The sequence below is a fragment of the Schistocerca piceifrons genome, chromosome 8 (assembly GCF_021461385.2).
Source record: "Schistocerca piceifrons isolate TAMUIC-IGC-003096 chromosome 8, iqSchPice1.1, whole genome shotgun sequence".
Classification (NCBI taxonomy): Eukaryota; Metazoa; Arthropoda; class Insecta; order Orthoptera; family Acrididae; genus Schistocerca; species Schistocerca piceifrons.
In genome coordinates this window covers 231,428,236-231,446,403 of record NC_060145.1, presented here as the reverse complement: position 1 = coordinate 231,446,403, position 18,168 = coordinate 231,428,236, and the positions used below count along the sequence as shown (strand labels likewise).

Genomic DNA, 18,168 nt, shown 5'->3' with positions numbered 1-18,168 from the left:
TACTTGGCCATACATAAACACAATCCCAGTTAAAAACTTCCTGGCGGATTAAAACTGTGTGCCGGACCGAAACTCGGGACCTTTCCCTTTCGCGGGCAAGTGCTCTACCAACTGAGTTACCCAGGCACGACTCACGCCCCCTCCTCACAGCTTTACTTCTGCCAGTATCTCGTCTCCTACCTTCCAAACTTTACAGAAGCTCTGCTGCGAACCCTGCAGAACTAGCACTCCTGAAAGAAAGGATACTGCGGAGACATGGCTTAGCCACAGCCTGAGGGATGTTTCCAGAATGAGATTTTCACTCTGCAGCGCAGTGTGCGCTGATATGAAACTTCCTGGCAAATTAAAACTGTGTGCCGGCCGAGACTCGAACTCGGGACCTTTGCCGTATCCCACTCTGGAAGCATCCTTCAGGCTGTGGCTAAGCCATGTCTGCGCAGTATCCTTTCTTTCAGGAGTGCTAGTTCTGCAGGGTTCGCTGGAGAGCATCTGTAAAGTCTGGAAGGTAGAAGACGAGATACTGGCAGTAGTAAAGCTGTGAGGACGGGGCGTGAGTCGTGCCTGGGTAGCTCAGTTGGTAGAGCACTTGCCCGCGAAAGGCAAAGGTCCCGAGTTCAAGTCTCGGTCCAGCACACAATTTTGATCTGCCAGGAAGTTTCATATAAGGGCACACTCCGCTGCAGAGTGAAAATCTCATTCTGGATCTCATACCATCTCAGTTTTTTCCCAACATGAATACCGGACCATTCTGCTGCTTACAGTACGCTTCGTCAATCACACAGCCTCCGACACACAGGAACACACACAGCACATGGTCAAATGTGTGTGTTTGAATTCCCTAAGGGACCAAACTGCTGAGGTCATCAGTCCCTAGACTTACACACTACTTAAACAAACTTAAACTAACTTTTGTTAAGAATAACACACACACCCATGCCGTAGGGAGGACTCGAACCTCCGGCGGGAGGGTCTGTGAAATCCATTACATGACGTCTCAAACCGAACAGCCACTCTGCACGGCGCATATGGTCAAAGGAACTTTCATACCTCAGAGCCATCTACCGTGTCAATGACTCATTTCCGGACACATGTTCATACGATCTTTTTCCCCAATTTCCAGTAAGACATCAGCCCCTGCGGTTTTTCGGTTTTATTAACGTTCACCATATATATGCCCGTATCACAGGTTATTCATCTGTTTTCATGTTCGCCTGCCATGTACTAATCCTGTAGATTTGCATCTCAAGATATGTCATCCTGGAAACATCTTCGATAAACTATTCGCGCACTTTCATGTTCGTCAGTTCGTACAAGTTCTTCACTTGTCAAATGAAAACGAGACAGATGGAAACAATAAGTAAACTATTTATTATTTTAAAACTAATCGCCATAGCTGTTAATACATTTATCTCACTGCGCGACAGGACGTTCAGTCCCTTCATGGAAAAATGTTAACGGTTGTATACACGAACATTATTGTTCCCAGGCGTGCTCAAAAATGGCTCTGAGCACTATGGGACTTCTGAGGTCATCAGTCCCCTAGAACTTAGAAATACTTAAACCTAACTAACCTAAGGACATCACACACATCCATGCCCGAGGCAGGAGTCGAACCTGCGACCGTAGCGGTCCCGCGGTTCCAGACTGAAGCGCCAGAACCGCTCGGCCACTCCGGCCAGCCCAGGCGTGCTCCTCTTCGTCTGAAGCAAATCAAAGACCATAACTATCTTTCTTCAGGGGTACAAAATTATTGAAATCGCAAATGGAAACACCGGGGCCGTATGCAGGACGTATTAGGTCTCCTCAGTAAAACTTCTGCAGTGTAGTTGTAACAACCGTGCCAGCGTGTGCGCCCACATGAGAATTCTGCACGGATGTATGTGGTATAGAAAATAGATTACAGACGGATATTTGCAATTATATTTTGAGCTTTACCAACCGCAATGTGTGCATTGTGAGTTGATCACGTATTATGACTTCACTTCAAGTAGTGATTCGCAAAATCAGAACTCTTCCTGACAATACTGTCAATTGGCCCTAAATAATGAAAAGCTTGAGGTCATCCACATGAATGTTAAAAGGAATCAATCAATTGATAGACGATAAATCAATTAAATTTAATAAGGCCAGAAATTCAACGAAGTACCTAGCAATTACAATTACGAACCACTTAAGCGGTCGCGCGGTTCCAGACTGTAGCGCCTAGAACCGCTCGACCACTCCAGCCGGCCTGACCCCAGGTACTTTGGATGTGGCTGATATCGCAGTTGACTGTTATTCATACGAACTTTCAGCTCATATCCCGCCATTCTGTTGTTCAAATGAAAACAGCTGACTTCAGTCTTGGTGGGATTTGGTATTGGCCTCCGATTGGTGAAATACTCATGCTTTTTGATTAGATCAGTTGTGCGGATGTTTTCAGTGTCTTCAAACTGCTTGCTTTGGATAGCTAGGGCCATATCATCAGCATAGCTGACCTTCCTTGAGATAGTTTCAGGCAATACGACAATATTTTGTTGACGCCGACCTATATAGAGAGAAGCGATTATCATAATACAATGAGAGAAATGATTGCTCTCACGAAAAGATACATGTGTTCGTTTTCTCTTTCGGGCGCTAATCGAAAGTGGAATAACAGAGAACTCTTACGAAGGTGATATTATAAACCGTCCGCCGGGCACTGAAGTCTGATTTACAGAGTAGCCATGTAGGTGTATATGTAAATACCGGAGAAATCGCATTACGCCATCGAATGGATGCTCCCGCTCCATTCACCTAATGCTACAAATGATCACAGAGGTTGTGAAAATGTCTTTCAGAGGCACCATTGTCGAAATACTGTCGCAAAAAACCTACAACTACCTGTCGTTATCAACCTAATCTATAATTATTTATCACTTGTATACCACGTTTAGGGAAATAATTGGAATTTTCAATTGCGTTTTTTGTGGTGTGTAGCATAGAAACGTACATAAAGTTACCATTATTACTCATCAGCCAGATAGTTATATCGTAATGGGTTTATAGACAATGGTCTAAGGTATAGTAGTCACGCAACGTACCCGTAATCGGCTGATTTTCGCGAGAACTACGTTGTTACTCTTCCATGGCAACCTACTTTACTGCAAAGTTGGGAAACCAGTTCAGGGGTTACATATGCATATGTCCGAGCGACTGTCCGACTGAAGCGCGAAAAATAAACACATGCCAATTCGGCACAGGAGCCACAGATTCTTCACTATTTTTTTTAAATGTCTATGTAAGCATTTACAATTCTGGTCTGAACTCTAGGTCACTTTAGGCTTGTAAGCTGGTCACGTGATCATGAAGTTTCTTCTTGTTATTGTTACGCAATGAAGTCAATTGCGGGCACGCCAGCCGCTGTGAGAAGAAGCCAGCTAATCGCACGCTGACCGGACTTCCTTAAAGGACGACAACGCGACAGCAGCGGCCCCTTTGTGAGGAGGCCATAAGCGGCGCTCCGACTGGTTGCAGAGCAGTTGGTCAATGTTCGCTACTCGGCTTGTACACTCTATGTAACACAGACTTGGGAATTGTTATACTGAAGAGATTGCTTATCTTGTATGTCGCCCTTTGCTCGCGACACATCTGTGTAAGTGTCGAAGTCAACTATTTTGATTTACTTTTTTGTATTAAAACTCATTAATACCATTTGGCCGGCCAGGGTGGCCGAGCGGTTCTAGGCGCTACAGTCTGAAACCACGCGGACGCGACGGTCGCAGGTTCGAATCCTGCCTCGGGCATGGATGTGTGTGATGTCCTTAGGTTGGTTAGGTTTAAGTAGTTCTAAATTCTAGGGGACTGATGACCTCAGAAGTTAAGTCCCATAGTGCTGAGAGCCATTTTAACCATAATACCATTTGTTTGAATTCAAATGGTTCAAATGGCTCTGAGCACTATGGGACTTAATATCAGAGGTCATCAGTCCCCTAGAACTTAGAACTACTTGAACCTAAATAACCTAAGGACATCACAAACATCCATGCCCGAGGCAGGATTCGAACCTGCGACCGTAGCGGTCGCGTGGTTCCAGACTGATGCGCCTAGAACCGATCGGCCACATCGGCCGGCTGTTTGAATTGCTTTTCTAGCTAACTACTACATACGATTCCTAGATTCCACATATTTCCCGACGAGCATAGACACATACTAGTTAAGACTGCTAAACTTATAGAACACATCAACTTCTACGTACATACTCCGAAAACCACGGTATGGTGCATGATGGAGCATACCTCATACCTCTCACAAAAGAGAGCGAGGGGAAAAAATGTGTGTCTTTATGCCTCTGTCCGAGCCGTAAATTCCTTTATCTTCGTTGTCTTTATGAGAAATGTACGTTGGTGGTATTACAGTCATTCTGCAAGCAGCTAAAATTTGCAGTTTTTAAAATTATCTGTATGACGTATTCATGCATGGATTCCAATTTTAAGTTCACGAAGCATACCCGTAATATTCACTTGTTAATCGAAACTATTTCTAACAAATCTATCTGAAATAGCATTACGTGGATGATTTAGACGAACCTTATACAAAGTCAGCAAGTAAGTCACCAGTTCCTAAAGAGTATGTTACAACATTTTCACATTTACAAAAGCATTAAAATATTTACTTCTACCGAACGCTTTCCAAAGTGCAGGTTAGAGAAGTATGTCAGCAAGCTTAGAAACCCAAAATAACATAATTACGTAAAGTGTAAGTCTTGAAGGATAACATAATGAATGTCAACAAAATAATCACCGAGGGCATAAACGTTTCCAACTTCGTAGACTATAATATTCGTCTGGCACTCCGATGTTAGAGAGATTTCTAATATAGAACATAATAATGTTTTTAACACAGCCTGCACTTTACTCTTCTGCAACATGCTTCAACTTGTGGCACACTGACTACCTAATCAAACCCCTATTTCTGATGGTTAGTTTCTACCCGTGGTCTAGGGGTGGCGTCTTTGATTCAAAATCAAAACGTTTTCGGTCCCGGGTTCGATCCCCGCCGCTGCCTTAATTTCGATAAATAATCAGCAATGGCGGCCGAAGACTTCCGGCATAAGAAGTCAGCCTCATTCTGCCAACGGCCTTGTCAAAGAGGGCGGAGGAGAGGATAGAGGTTCAGGGCACTCTCTTGTCCTAGGGGTGGGAAATTGCCCCTAAAGGCGGAAGAATCAGCAATGATCAACGACATGAGGATGCAGAAGGCAATGGAAACCAATGCATTAAAGACACGTAACGTGTATCCACATGACATGTGGCCTGTAATTGAAGAAGTGTCATGATGATCTCTCCATTGGCAAAAGATTCCGGAATAGTCCCCCATTCGGATCTCTGGGAGAGGACTGCCAAGGGGGAGGTTACCATGAGAAAAAGATTGAATAATCAACGAGAGGATAACGTTCTATGAGTCGGGGCGTGGAATGTCAGAAGCTTGAACGTGATAGGGAAACTAGAAAATCTGAAAAGGGAAATGAAAAGGCTCAATCTAGTTATAGTAGGGGTCAGTGAAGTGAAGTGGAAGGAAGACAAGGATTTCTGGTCAGATGAGTATCGGGTAATATCAACAGCAGCAGAAAATGGTATAACAGGTGTAGGATTCGTTATGAATAGGAAGGTAGGGCAGAGGGTGTGTTACTGTGAACAGTTCAGTGACCGGGTTGTTCTAATCAGAATCGACAGCAGACCAACACCGACAACGATAGTTCAGGTATACGTGCCGACGTCGCAAGCTGAAGATGAACAGATAGAGAAAGTGTATGAGGATATTGAAAGGGTAATGCAGTATGTAAAGGGGGACGAAAATCTAATAGTCATGGGCGACTGGAATGCAGTTGTAGGGGAAGGAGTAGAAGAAAAGGTTATAGAAGGGCTTGGGACAAGGAATGAAAGAGGAGAAAGACTAATTGAGTTCTGTAACAAGTTTCAGCTAGTAATAGCGAATACCCAGTTCAAGAATCACAAGAGGAGGAGGTATACTTGGAAAAGGCCGGGAGATACAGGAAGATTTCAATTAGATTACATCATGGTCAGACAGAGATTCTGAAATCAGATACTGGATTGTAAGGCGTACGCAGGAGCAGATACAGACTCAGATCACAATATAGTAGTGATGAAGAGTAGGCTGAGGTTCAACACATTAGTCAGGAAGAATCAATACGCAAAGAAGTGGGATACGGAAGTACTAAGTAATGATGAGATACCTTTGAAGTTCTTTAACGCGATAGATACAGCAATAAGGAATAGCGCAGTAGGCAGTACAGTTGGAGAGGAATGGACATCTCTAAAAAGGGCCATCACAGAAGTTGGGAAGGAAGACATAGGAACAAAGAAGGTAGCTGCGAAGAAACCATGGGTAACAGAAGAAATACTTCAGTTGATTGATGAAAGGAGGAAGTACAAACATGTTCCGGGAAAATACAGAAATACAAGTCGCTGACGAATGAAATAAATAGGAAATGCAGGGAAGCTAAGACGAAATGGCTGCAGGAAAAATGTGAAGACATCGAAAAAGATATGATTGTCGGAAGGACAGACTCAGCATACAGGAAATTCAAAACAACGGTGATAACATTAAGAGTGCAACGGGAATTCCACTGTTAAATGCAGAGGAGAGAGCAGATAGGTGGAAAGAATACACTGAAAGCCTCTATGAGGGTGAAGATTTATCTGATGTGATAGAAGAAGAAACAAGAGTCGATTTAGAAGCGATAGGGGATCCAGTATTAGTATCGGAATTTAAAAGAGCTTTGGAGGACTTACGGGCAGAAGGGATAGATAACATTCCATCAGAATTTCTAAAATCATTGGGGGAAGTGGTAACAAAACGACTATTCACGTTAATGTGTAGAATATATGAGTCTGGCGATACAACATCTGACTTTCCGAAAAGCATGTACCACACAATTCCGAAGACGGCAAGAGCTGACAAGTGCGAGAATTATCGCACAATCAGCTTAACAGCTCATGCATCGAAGCTGCTTACAAGAATAATATACAGAAGAATGGAAAAGAAAATTGAGAATGCGCTAGGTGACGATCAGTTTGGCTTTAGGAAAAGTAAAGGGACGAGAGAGGCAATTCTGACGTTACGGCTAATAATGGAAGCAAGGCTAAAGAAAAATGAAGTCACTTTCATAGGATTTGTCGACCTGGAAAAAGCGTTCGACAATATAAAATGGTGCAAGCTATTCGAGATTCTGAAAAAAGTAGGGGTAAGCTCTAGGGAAACACGGGTCATATACAATATGTACAACAACCAAGAGGGAATAATAAGAGCGGACGATCAAGAACGAAGTGCTCGTATTAAGAAGGGTGTAAGACGAGGCTGTAGCCTTTCGCCCCTACTCTTCAATCTGTACATCGAGGAAGCAATGATGGAAATAAAAGAAAGGTTCAGGAGTGGAATTAAAATACAAGGTGAAAGTTTATCAATGATACGATTCGCTGATGACATTGCTATCCTGAGTGAAAGTGAAGAAGAATTAAATGATCTGCTGAACGGAATGAACAGTCTAATGAGTACACAGTATGGTTTGAGAGTAAATCGGAGAAAGACGAAGGTAATGAGAGGTAGTAGAAATGAGAACAACGAGAAACTTAACATCAGGATTGATGGTCACGAAGTCAATGAAGTTAAGAAATTCTGCTACCTAGGCAGTAAAATAACCAATGACGGACTGGGTAAAGAGGACATCAAAAGCAGACTCTCTATGGCAAAAAAGGCATTTCTGGCCAAGAGAAGTCTACTAATATCAAATACCGGCCTTAATTTGCGGAAGAAATTTCTGAGGATGTACGTCTGGAGTACAGCATTGTATGGTAGTGAAACATGGACTGTGGGAAAACCGGAACAGAAGAGAATCGAAGCATTTGAGATGTGGTGCTATAGACGAATGTTGAAAATTAGGTGGACTGATAAGGTAAGGAATGAGGAGGTTCTACGCAGAATCGGAGAGGAAAGGAATATGTGGAAAACACTGATAAGGAGAAGGGACTGGATGATAGGACATCTGCTAAGACATGGGGGAATGACTTCCATGGTACTAGAGGTACTGTAGAGGGCAAAAACTGTAGAAGACAGAGATTGGAATACGTCAAGCAAATAATTGAGGACGTAGGGTGCAAGTGCTACTCTGAGATGTAGAGGTTAGCATAGGAAAGGAATTCGTGGCGGGCCGCATCAAACCAGTCAGTAGACTGTAGCGGTTACTGGCAGACACTGGCTGGCAGAGGCAGCGTGTTCACCACTCAGTTACTAGCTACGATGCACCAGATATGATTACACACGTGTCTCTAGTTACATTTTTAATATAGTGCTTGCCTATTCCATTCCCGCCCTATGTTTATGAGTAAAGAGTTACGGTGTGAATTTAGAAATGTGTTGTTGGACTGCATATTCGGATTTTTTCTGTGTTTATTTATCTGCACACTACACTGAAGCGCCAAAGAAACTGGTACAGCCGTGCGTATTCAAATACGGAGACATGTAAAGAGGCAGAAAAAGCCGCTGCAGTCGGCAGCGCCTAAATTACACTACTGTCTGGCGCAATTGTTAGATCGGTTACTGCTGAGAAAATGGCAGGTTATCAAGACTTAAGTACGTTTGAACGTGGTGGTCCATGTAGGAGCGACGGGACACAGCATCTCCGACGTAGCGATGAAGTAGAATTTTCCCGTACAACCATTTCACGAGTGTACCGTGAATGTCAGGAATCCGATAAAACATGAAATATCCGACATCGCTGCGGTCGGATAAAGATCCTGTAATAATGGGGCCAACGACGAGTGAAGAGAAACGTTCAACGTGACAGAAATGCAACCTTTCCGCAAATTGCTGCAGATTTCAGTGCTGGGCCATCAACAAGTGTCACCATGAGAAGCATTTAAAGAAAAATCATCGTTATGAGCTTTTCAAGCCGAAGGCCCACTCGTGTACCCTTGTTGACTGCACGACACAAAGCTTTACACGTCCCCTGGGGCCGTCAACACCGACATTGGACTGTTGATGACTGGAAGGATGTTGCCCTGTCGGACGAGTGTCGTTTCAAATTGTATCGAGCTGGTGGACGTGTACCGGTATGGAAACAACCTCATGAATCCATGCATGCCAGCAGGGGACTGTACAAGCTGGAGGAGGCTTTGTAATGGTGTGGGGCATGGGACCATTGATACGTCTAGACACGACTCTGACAGCTGACACGGACGTAAGCATCCTGTCTGATCACCTGAATCGATTCGTATTCATTGTACATTCTGACTGACTTGGGCAATTGCAGCAGGACAATGCGACATCTCACACACCCAGAATTGCTACGGAATGTCTCCAGGAACACTCGTCGGAATTTAAACACTCTGGCTGGCCACAAAACTTCCCAGACATGAACATTTTTTAGCATACCTGGGGCACCTTGCAACGTGCTGTTCAGAAGAGATCTCCATCCTCTCGTAATCTTACGGATTCATGGATAGCCCTACAGTATTTATGGTATCAGTTCCCTCCAGCACTACTTCAATTCGTAGAGTCATTGATTGGCGACTCCATAGTGTCCTGTGCACTACGACCAGATAATGGGTATACTTGGAAGGAGAGACAGCATTGGTCGTATATTTTTGTTTATTATCGCAAAATCGATTTTCTGTCACTTAGTGACCATCTTCAGAGCTGTAATTGTAACTTAAATTAGTAAGCACTGGTGTCAATAAGCTTACGGCGATCACATAGACTCAGCACTGAAGATGGTCACTAAGTGACAGGAAGTCGATTTTGCGATAATAAACAAAAATATACGACCAATGCTGTCTCTCCTTCCAAGTATATTCATAGAGTCCATACTACGTCGTCTTGCGGCACTTCTACGTGCTCGCGGGGGTCCTACCTGATATAACGCAGGTGTACCAGTTTCTTTGTCTCTTCAGTATAGAATACTACAGCGTCACAGTTTTGTAAGGTATCCTATTCGTGATGTTGTTGTTTTCCTTTCTAACAAAATATGAAGTATGTTTTATGCTGGTGGTGAGATCAATTGTTTTTATAATGTTATTGTGGCGATTTGTGGTGAATATACATACTCTGACTTTCCTGTGGTTGTTAATTATGATTATTGTAGTGCTGCAACACACTTATAATGCAGATGTGATGTACATTTGGTATCTAGCAAGAGATTTTTCCTTTAAATATTGTGCTATTGTAGGTTAATTATATTTACATGCTTTCCAACTTTTTTATTCCTCCTCTGTGGGGGCAGAGGGGCGCTAGCTGATCCCCGCTTACTGGTAGCAAACAGAAAAAGTCGTCAGACTCTCATAGTAATAAAAGTGGGAGTCGGAGCATATCTCTTATTGGTCTTGACCGAGAAGGAAAGCGGGAGGGGAGGATTCTCGTGGATTGTAGGGGTCGGCCAGAACGCTTCAGATGGTGGCGGACTCTTGTTGACGGTCCGTGATACCTTTAAACAGTAATGGAGCCATGTGATCATTCGTCATTGTGCTTGCAGAAGGTGTAAGCAGGGGTGTGTGTGTTGGTAAATAAATGAAGTGCGTATATCTGTCATTCTTATCGTATGATGGAAAGATGGGTGGGCAGATGTACGTCGTATGTGACGCAGAGTCAGTGGCGCCGCGAAGGTGACCAGCATTGATTACCAAACGGATATCTCATTTGTGTTTCGACTCACAGCACCAGTCATTGCCATCCGTGATACCGGTGTTTGCCTGTACTGGTGGTGGATGCCTGCAAGGTGGCACGTGAGCGCTGGGACGCTGTCTCAAATTCTACTGTGTTCTGTGTTGCCAGTGGTGGTGGTGGTATTTGTTTAAAGTGTAACTGTAGTAATGCCTAGGTTTCTTGCATCAGTATTTTACAAGTCTATATCTAATCCACGCCCTCGTAAGACAACTTTATAGTGATGTCACACACTAATAACGCAGGGGCAAGTCCATAATAATATAATATGTATTCAGATAGAATTTACTACGGCGTCATTAAATTATATATATATATATATATATATATATATATATATATATATATATATATATATATATACTATAAATTACTGTTGACACAACATATTCTACAAAAGCTCGGTAAATAAGGACAAAATTATGTTGTACTACAATGTGTGACTGACTTGTTGTAATTTAATGACGCCGAGCGGTCTAAGGCGCTGCAGTCATGGCCTGTGCGGCTGATCCCGGTGGAGGTTCGAGTCCTCCCTCGGGCATGGGTGTGTGTGTTTGTCTTTAGGATCATTTAGGTTAAGTAATGTATAAGCTTAGAGACTGATGACCTTAGCAGTTAAGTCCCATAAGATTTCACACACACACACACACACACACACACACACACACACACATATATATATATATATATATATATATATATATATATATATGTGTGTGTGTGTGTGTGTGTGTGTGTGTGTGAAATCTTATGGGACTTAACTGCTAAGGTCATCAGTCTCTAAGCTTATACATTACTTAACCTAAATGATCCTAAAGACAAACACACACACCCATGCCCGAGGGAGGACTCGAACCTCCACCGGGATCAGCCGCACAGGCCATGACTGCAGCGCCTTAGACCGCTCGGCGTCATTAAATTACAACAAGTCAGTCACACATTGTAGTACAACATAATTTTGTCCTTATTTACCGAGCTTTTGTAGAATATGTTGTGTCAACAGTAATTTATAGTAACTCAGCCATGGAATAGTCACGCCGTGCATTGTTAAATTTACTTATATCATAATTTTTGTTAATATTCACCAAGATTTGGCTGAATGTGCTGCGATGCCATTAAATTATAGTAACTCAGACGCAGTACAATCACATGCTGTGTTGTTAAAATGTCTTGTGTCGTAAATTTTGTTAATATTTACCGAGAATTGCCGAATGTGCCATGACATCATTACATTACAGTACTTCTATTAATAGGTGAACATGCGCGGTTTAACATTCACACTGTGATGTCACGCACAGTACTATTGTTTCGATGACACGGATTTGCTGTATATTTTTATATTGTACTGAGGTATTTGTTTCAGATTTTCAAGTCTGATCTGTAGCGTATGTGTCGTTACCAATATATTACGAAACTTATTTACACAAGTTTATTTGTTAAATGTTTAATGTCTCACCAAGAGCATGTTTATTCTTAAACTGTGCATTGTGGAAATTATTTGACTTGGGATATCTATGCAGTTTGTTATATAATGTATTGCAGTTGCTGTTTAACTTAGCATATCGAAGTAATTTTGATAAGGAAAGTGCTGCAGTAATTGTTTCACATTGTATTTACAAATTTCTTAAGATGGATATGTAGGTATTTGGGAAATCCGTAAGAATGCAGCAAATAAGATACAAATCGTGAGAAGTAGGGTTCAATTGTACAGGGTGCCCCAAGTAAAACCGGCCGTCTTAAGCAACGACAACGTTCCAGTGCGTGCGCTTTGGTCAATAATAATGGAAAATGAGAAACACTGTCCAAACAGTCTCCCATGAACTAAGCATTTTCTCTGACGTACCAACACTGCTGCACCCGCAGCCAGTGAAACGTGTCGAAAACACTTGAGAAGGGGACATCTTTTGTGAAGCAGCGTTAGTATGGGCGTACGATAATGCCGTATTCGTTATCCTAGCGTTCTGCCATTGTTGAAGCGTTCATTTACACGGGATATTTTGTGGAAACAAAGAATTAATTTCAGCAGGAATTTCCAGGACGTTCTGTGCCAGCAGAAAGCACCATACTGGATTTGACTGAAAAGTGGTGACGTACAGGATGAATTCAAAATGCTCCCAAGAACAAATTACCACCTTCCTGCACACCTGAATTAAAGAGGCAGGTGCAAGAGATAATGACAAAAGGTCCTCATAAGTCAGGCAGGACACTGTGTGAACAACTGAGGCGAGTGAGAGAAGGTGGAGACGTGTTTACTGGGGACTGAAGTTATAACCGGATTAGTGTTGCGAAAGAACCGAAAGAGCCTGATCTGCACAAGACAGAGCATTTCTGTTCATGGCTATTGATAAAAGTTGCCAGTGACATTTTGGACCCTCTCAGGCTCATCATGAGTGACGAGGTGTGATTCAACCTGTCTGCGTATATAAATTCCCAAAACAACCAGTACTGGACGACGAAAAATCCATGACACAAGATCAACCAGGTACCCTTATATGACGAGAAGATTGGTGTTTGGTGTGCCATTTTCGCCACACGCGTTCTGGGGGCTTTATCCTTTGAGACGGCAGTTAACAGTGACGTGTATTTGGGCATCCTTGAGCACTTTTATTCAAACTTCACAGAAGAGGAGCGCCATTTATGTTACTTTAAGCGGGAAAGTGCAACATGCCACACTTTACGGGCCGGATATGCGTGCCACACCCTGTACTTACGAGTACTCTTACATGTATTCTCGTGCACGTACTCGTACATGTATTCTTATTCTGGTTGTGCGGAGGGTCGTTGGTGGCTGAACTCTGCTGCAGTTGCATGACGATCCTTCCACCGCAGTGCACAGACATTGAAAGATACATTACATACATTTCCTCTATTACTAAAGAATGAGAAGGACGAGAGGGAATTTGAAGCTTATCGTTCCGTTGGAGAGGTGAGGGAGGTGACCTGAACGTACCACAGCTTAGGACATGGTCTTTGATCCTAAAAGACTTATCAGTGGATTGAACCAGCTATAACCGGTCTGGTCGTAATGCCTAAGGTGCATGAGTGGGCCTGGGTAGGAGGGAAGCGTGGGGGAGGGGTGGGGGGGGGGAGGATGGAGGGGGGGGGGTGATAGTTATAACACATGCAAATGCCTCAGGTGAAACAAACAACTGCCTCAGGTGTAACATGATGCCCTCTAATGATGTTGTTGTTGTTGTGGTCTTCAGTACTGAGACTGGTTTGATGCAGCTCTCCATGCTACTCTATCCTGTGCAAGCTTTTTCATCTCCCAGTACCTACTGCAACCTACATCCTTCTGAATCTGCTCAGTGTATTCATCTCTTGGTCTCCCTCTACGATTTTTACCCTCCACGCTGCCCTCCAATACTAAATTGGTGATCCCTTCATGCCTCAGAACATGTCCTACCAACCGATCCCTTCTTCTGGTCAAGTTGTGCCACAAACTTCTCTTCTCCCCAATCCTATTCAATACTTCCTCATTAGTTATGTGATCTACCCATCAAATCTTCAGCATTCTTCTGTAGCACCACATTTAGAAAGCTTCTATTCTCTTCTTGTCCAAACTATTTATCGTCCGTGTTTCACTTCCATACATGGCTACACTCCATACGAATACTTTCAGAAATGACTTCCTGACACTTAAATCTATACTCGATGTTAACAAATTTCTCTTCTTCAGAAACGCTTTCCTTGCCATTGCCAGCCTACATTTTATATCCTCTCTACTTCGACCATCATCAGTTATTTTGCTCCCCAAATAGCAAAACTCCTTTACTACTTAAAGTGCCTCATTTCCTAATCTAATTCCCTCAGCATCAGCCGACTTAATTAGACTACATTCCATTATCCTTGTTTTGCTTTTGTTGATGTTCATCTTATATCCTCCTTTCAAGACACTGTCCATTCCGTTCAACTGCTCTTCCAAGTCCTTTGCTGTCTCTGACAGAATTACACTGTCATCGGCGAACCTCAAAGTTTTTATTTCTTCTCCATGAATTTTAATACCTACTCCGAATTTTTCTTTTGTTTCCTTTACTGCTTGCTCAATATACAGATTGAATAACATCGGGGAGAGGCTACAACCCTGTCTTACTCCCTTCCCAACCACTGCTTCCCTTTCATGTCCCTCGACTCTTATAACTGCCGTGTGGTTTCTGTATAAATTGTAAATAGCCTTTCGCTCCCTGTATTTTACCCCTGCCACCTTCAGAATTTGAAAGAGAGTATTCCAGTCAACATTGTCAAAAGCTTTCTCTAAGTCTACAAATGCTAGAAACGTAGGTTTGCCTTTCCTTAATCTTTCTTCTAAGATAAGTCGTAAGGTCAGTATTGCCTCACGTGTTCCTCTAATGATACCCTCGGTAAAAGTGAAGTGTAACCTGACACGGAAATGTACCTGAGACTCTATTATCTTACCAATTCATGGAGTTAACCAATCAAAAATTTCGTTTATGAATATGCTTTCACGTATCTGAAACAATATGTTCCTCTTGATCTGTAACGGCCGGCCGGTGTGGCCGTGCGGTTCTAGGCGCTTCAGTCTGGAACCGCGTGGCCGCTACGGTCGCAGGTTCGAATCCTGCCTCGGGCATGGGTGTGTGTGATGTCCTTAGGTTAGTTAGGCCTAATTAGTTCTAAGTTATAGGCGACTGATGACCTCATAAGTAAGTCGCATAGTGCTCAGAGCCATTTGAACCATTTTTGATCTGTAACCCAGTCTTTCTGGGGTTGTCTAGAGAATACAGACGTCAGGTGAGGCATAATACAGGACACATTCAGATATTTGTACTTGTAACGTTTGTACTTGCAACTTGTACTTGTACTTCTAACGTTTAGATGATAGCTGTCAGATTCATTAAGAATGGACAATAATGCTGAATATTAATGAGAAACACAGTGGAGTGGCAGTCAGAGTGTCAGGTGACGAGTATGCCAGAAGTATGCAAGAGTGTCTGTTACACTAGATGGATTAAAAGGCGTCATTGAAATTCTGTCTTCAAAGACTGTTTATCAGAGACAGACAGCAATGTGACTCGTTTTCAATTATACACTTTGCCATGGTGTGCGAAGTGCTACATAGCCATAGTATCAGAACAAGCTCTACAAAACAGATCACGTAAGGATTATCAAGCATAGAAACCTAATTAAAAAGTACGTGCTTTTCATAAGACAAACATCTGAAAGCAAGTGATTACTATATCACTGGAGCACAGTTATCGTGCAAATTGTTACGGGCAAGGTACAAAAATCTAACGAATTATTTCCAAAAACAAATAAATATTACAACATTTATTATAGTTGGAAAGGAAGACCTAAGATTCGTTTCCTCTTGTCCAAAGAAAACCTTTCTTGTTTAATATCTTTTAAAGACAGGGGGGAGGGCGCGGGATGGAATAGTTCGGGAACGAACCATACTCTTATTAACATATTCGTCACACCACGTGCGGAAGGACAATGGTTTTTAAAGTGAAGAATATTATATGACTGGATGACCAGTTTCTAATTATAGTAACAGAAATGATCACATGAAAACTGAATAACGCTGTAGTATATTAACATGACAAATGAAAAATCTTAATACTGGGCCGTGTAGCATCAGAGGCGCAATTTTCAATTTGAGGATATGTAGTGTGCAATATGAAAAAAAATATGTGGACATCTGCCCCACAGAAACCGAAATGAAACTGAAAATTACAGTGCGGTGACGCTTTGGCGAAAACAGTGGAAACGAATTGGGAGTCAATGCGGTACAAATTTGTATCCACCCATCCCGAAGTAGATTTGCCGTGTCTCCTAGATCATATCTTCCAGTATAACAGGATCCATACATTGAACTATTCGTTTAAATTCAGATATGCTTCTTCTAATATGACAGAACAGAGTGTCAAATATGATCCTCCCTTCCATTCCCGTTGGATAGTTGTGGAGTGATTACGTCTCACATCATATTACTAGCTTGCACCCCTCTATAGTTCATGGTACAGGTTTGTATTCTTATTCACTGTTTACCTCGCTGTATCTCCTATACGAAGTTGACTATGTTGACACTGATGCTCTCCATGATCTGCCTTCGAAACCCTTGATCAAACTATCAGCGCTCAAAGAACTCTAAGTTACCGAATATAAGCCAGGCTTCTGGACTCGTCCCAGTTATCATATGAGAGTGCGTAATATTCTGTCTACAATAGTGCAGATTATTTCATGGAGTTTTAGTAGCTTTTGTGTGGCTGATGTGTTGAAAATCAGAAGTGAAGGAGATAAAAGCGTTTAGATGTAATGCTACAGAATGCAGAAGGTAAGCGCACTGGTAAGAAAAGACGTAAGGAGTCCCCGCAGAATCGTCACGGGTAGGGATATGCGCTGAAAGCGAGAGGAAGAAAGAAGGAGATAAGACTTGTGTTACGATATTCGGAGGTAGTTTCAGTTGCACTAGTGCAGCAGTCGGCAAACCACGGGTCGCAGGCTGGAAGCGACTTGCGTCACTTCTCCTTGCTGTCCACGACTGTTTTGTAAGTAAATGTCGTATAACCAGGAACTTTTCTCATTTCCATCGAAACTGAAATCCGAATAGCAATGACGACCGAATGAAATGCCGGCCGCGTCGAGAATTACCGTCCACGCGCCACCAGTGTCCGCCAGTCGAACGAAGCGATTTATGGTGCGTCCACGGCGGTGAACGAAGCTAACAACTATCTTGTTATATATTTAGACAATTGTGAGTTTTTTTTGACATACACTTAAGTCTACAAAAATGTGTAACTTTTGTGTCACGCAGTAGTACTTTGGTTTTTGCTGCTGTTAGTCCGTGTTGAGGGCTTAATAACTTTAATTGATGATTCCTTCTATTTTTTTTTATTACTGGAAGAACATGTAGTGAGTAACGAAACATGGACAGTTTTATACTTTTTTACTGAGTATAAAGGAAAGTTTCTATGGTTACCGTGCCAATAAAATACTGCTGTTAAGAAAAATGAAATCTCAAACATCATTGTGATATCGAGCATACAGCAAAATTTTAAAACCTTCCTAGTGATTTACGAAAAAGTAAAATTAACGCACTCGTAACGTCAGTAAAGTGCCAACAAAACGATTTTAAGATAAACTTCAAAGGAACGAGGAGCGTGTACGTACGAGTTTAAGGGTAGCGGAAATAGTTACGAGTGAGGACTGGCCAGCCATTTACTGACAGGAAAGTAGTAAAACTACCTGCTTCATTTGTCGCTGAGGAGGTGTGTCCAAATCTACAACAAAATTGAAAATATTTGCCAGTCTGCCACAACGTGTCCCCAGCGTATTAAATATTTGGGCAGTAATTTGTGCGAGCAACTTCATGAACGGTGCTGTTATTTCAATGGTTCTCTTTAGCTGTCGATGAAACTGATGACGTATCAGATACTGAACCGCTACTAATATCTGTTCGCAGAATTGATCCTACTTTGAAGTGTTTTAGGAACTTTTTCATCTCTGCAATGT

General features: G+C 42.4%; 1 non-coding gene across 1 annotated transcript; it reads left to right on the top strand.

The window, feature by feature from the left end:
- The first annotated feature begins 559 nt into the window (after window positions 1-559).
- On the top strand, window positions 560-634 carry Trnas-cga. Its single transcript has one exon. It is a non-coding gene; the product is annotated as a tRNA-Ser (tRNA).
- The last annotated feature ends 17,534 nt before the right edge of the window (window positions 635-18,168 follow it).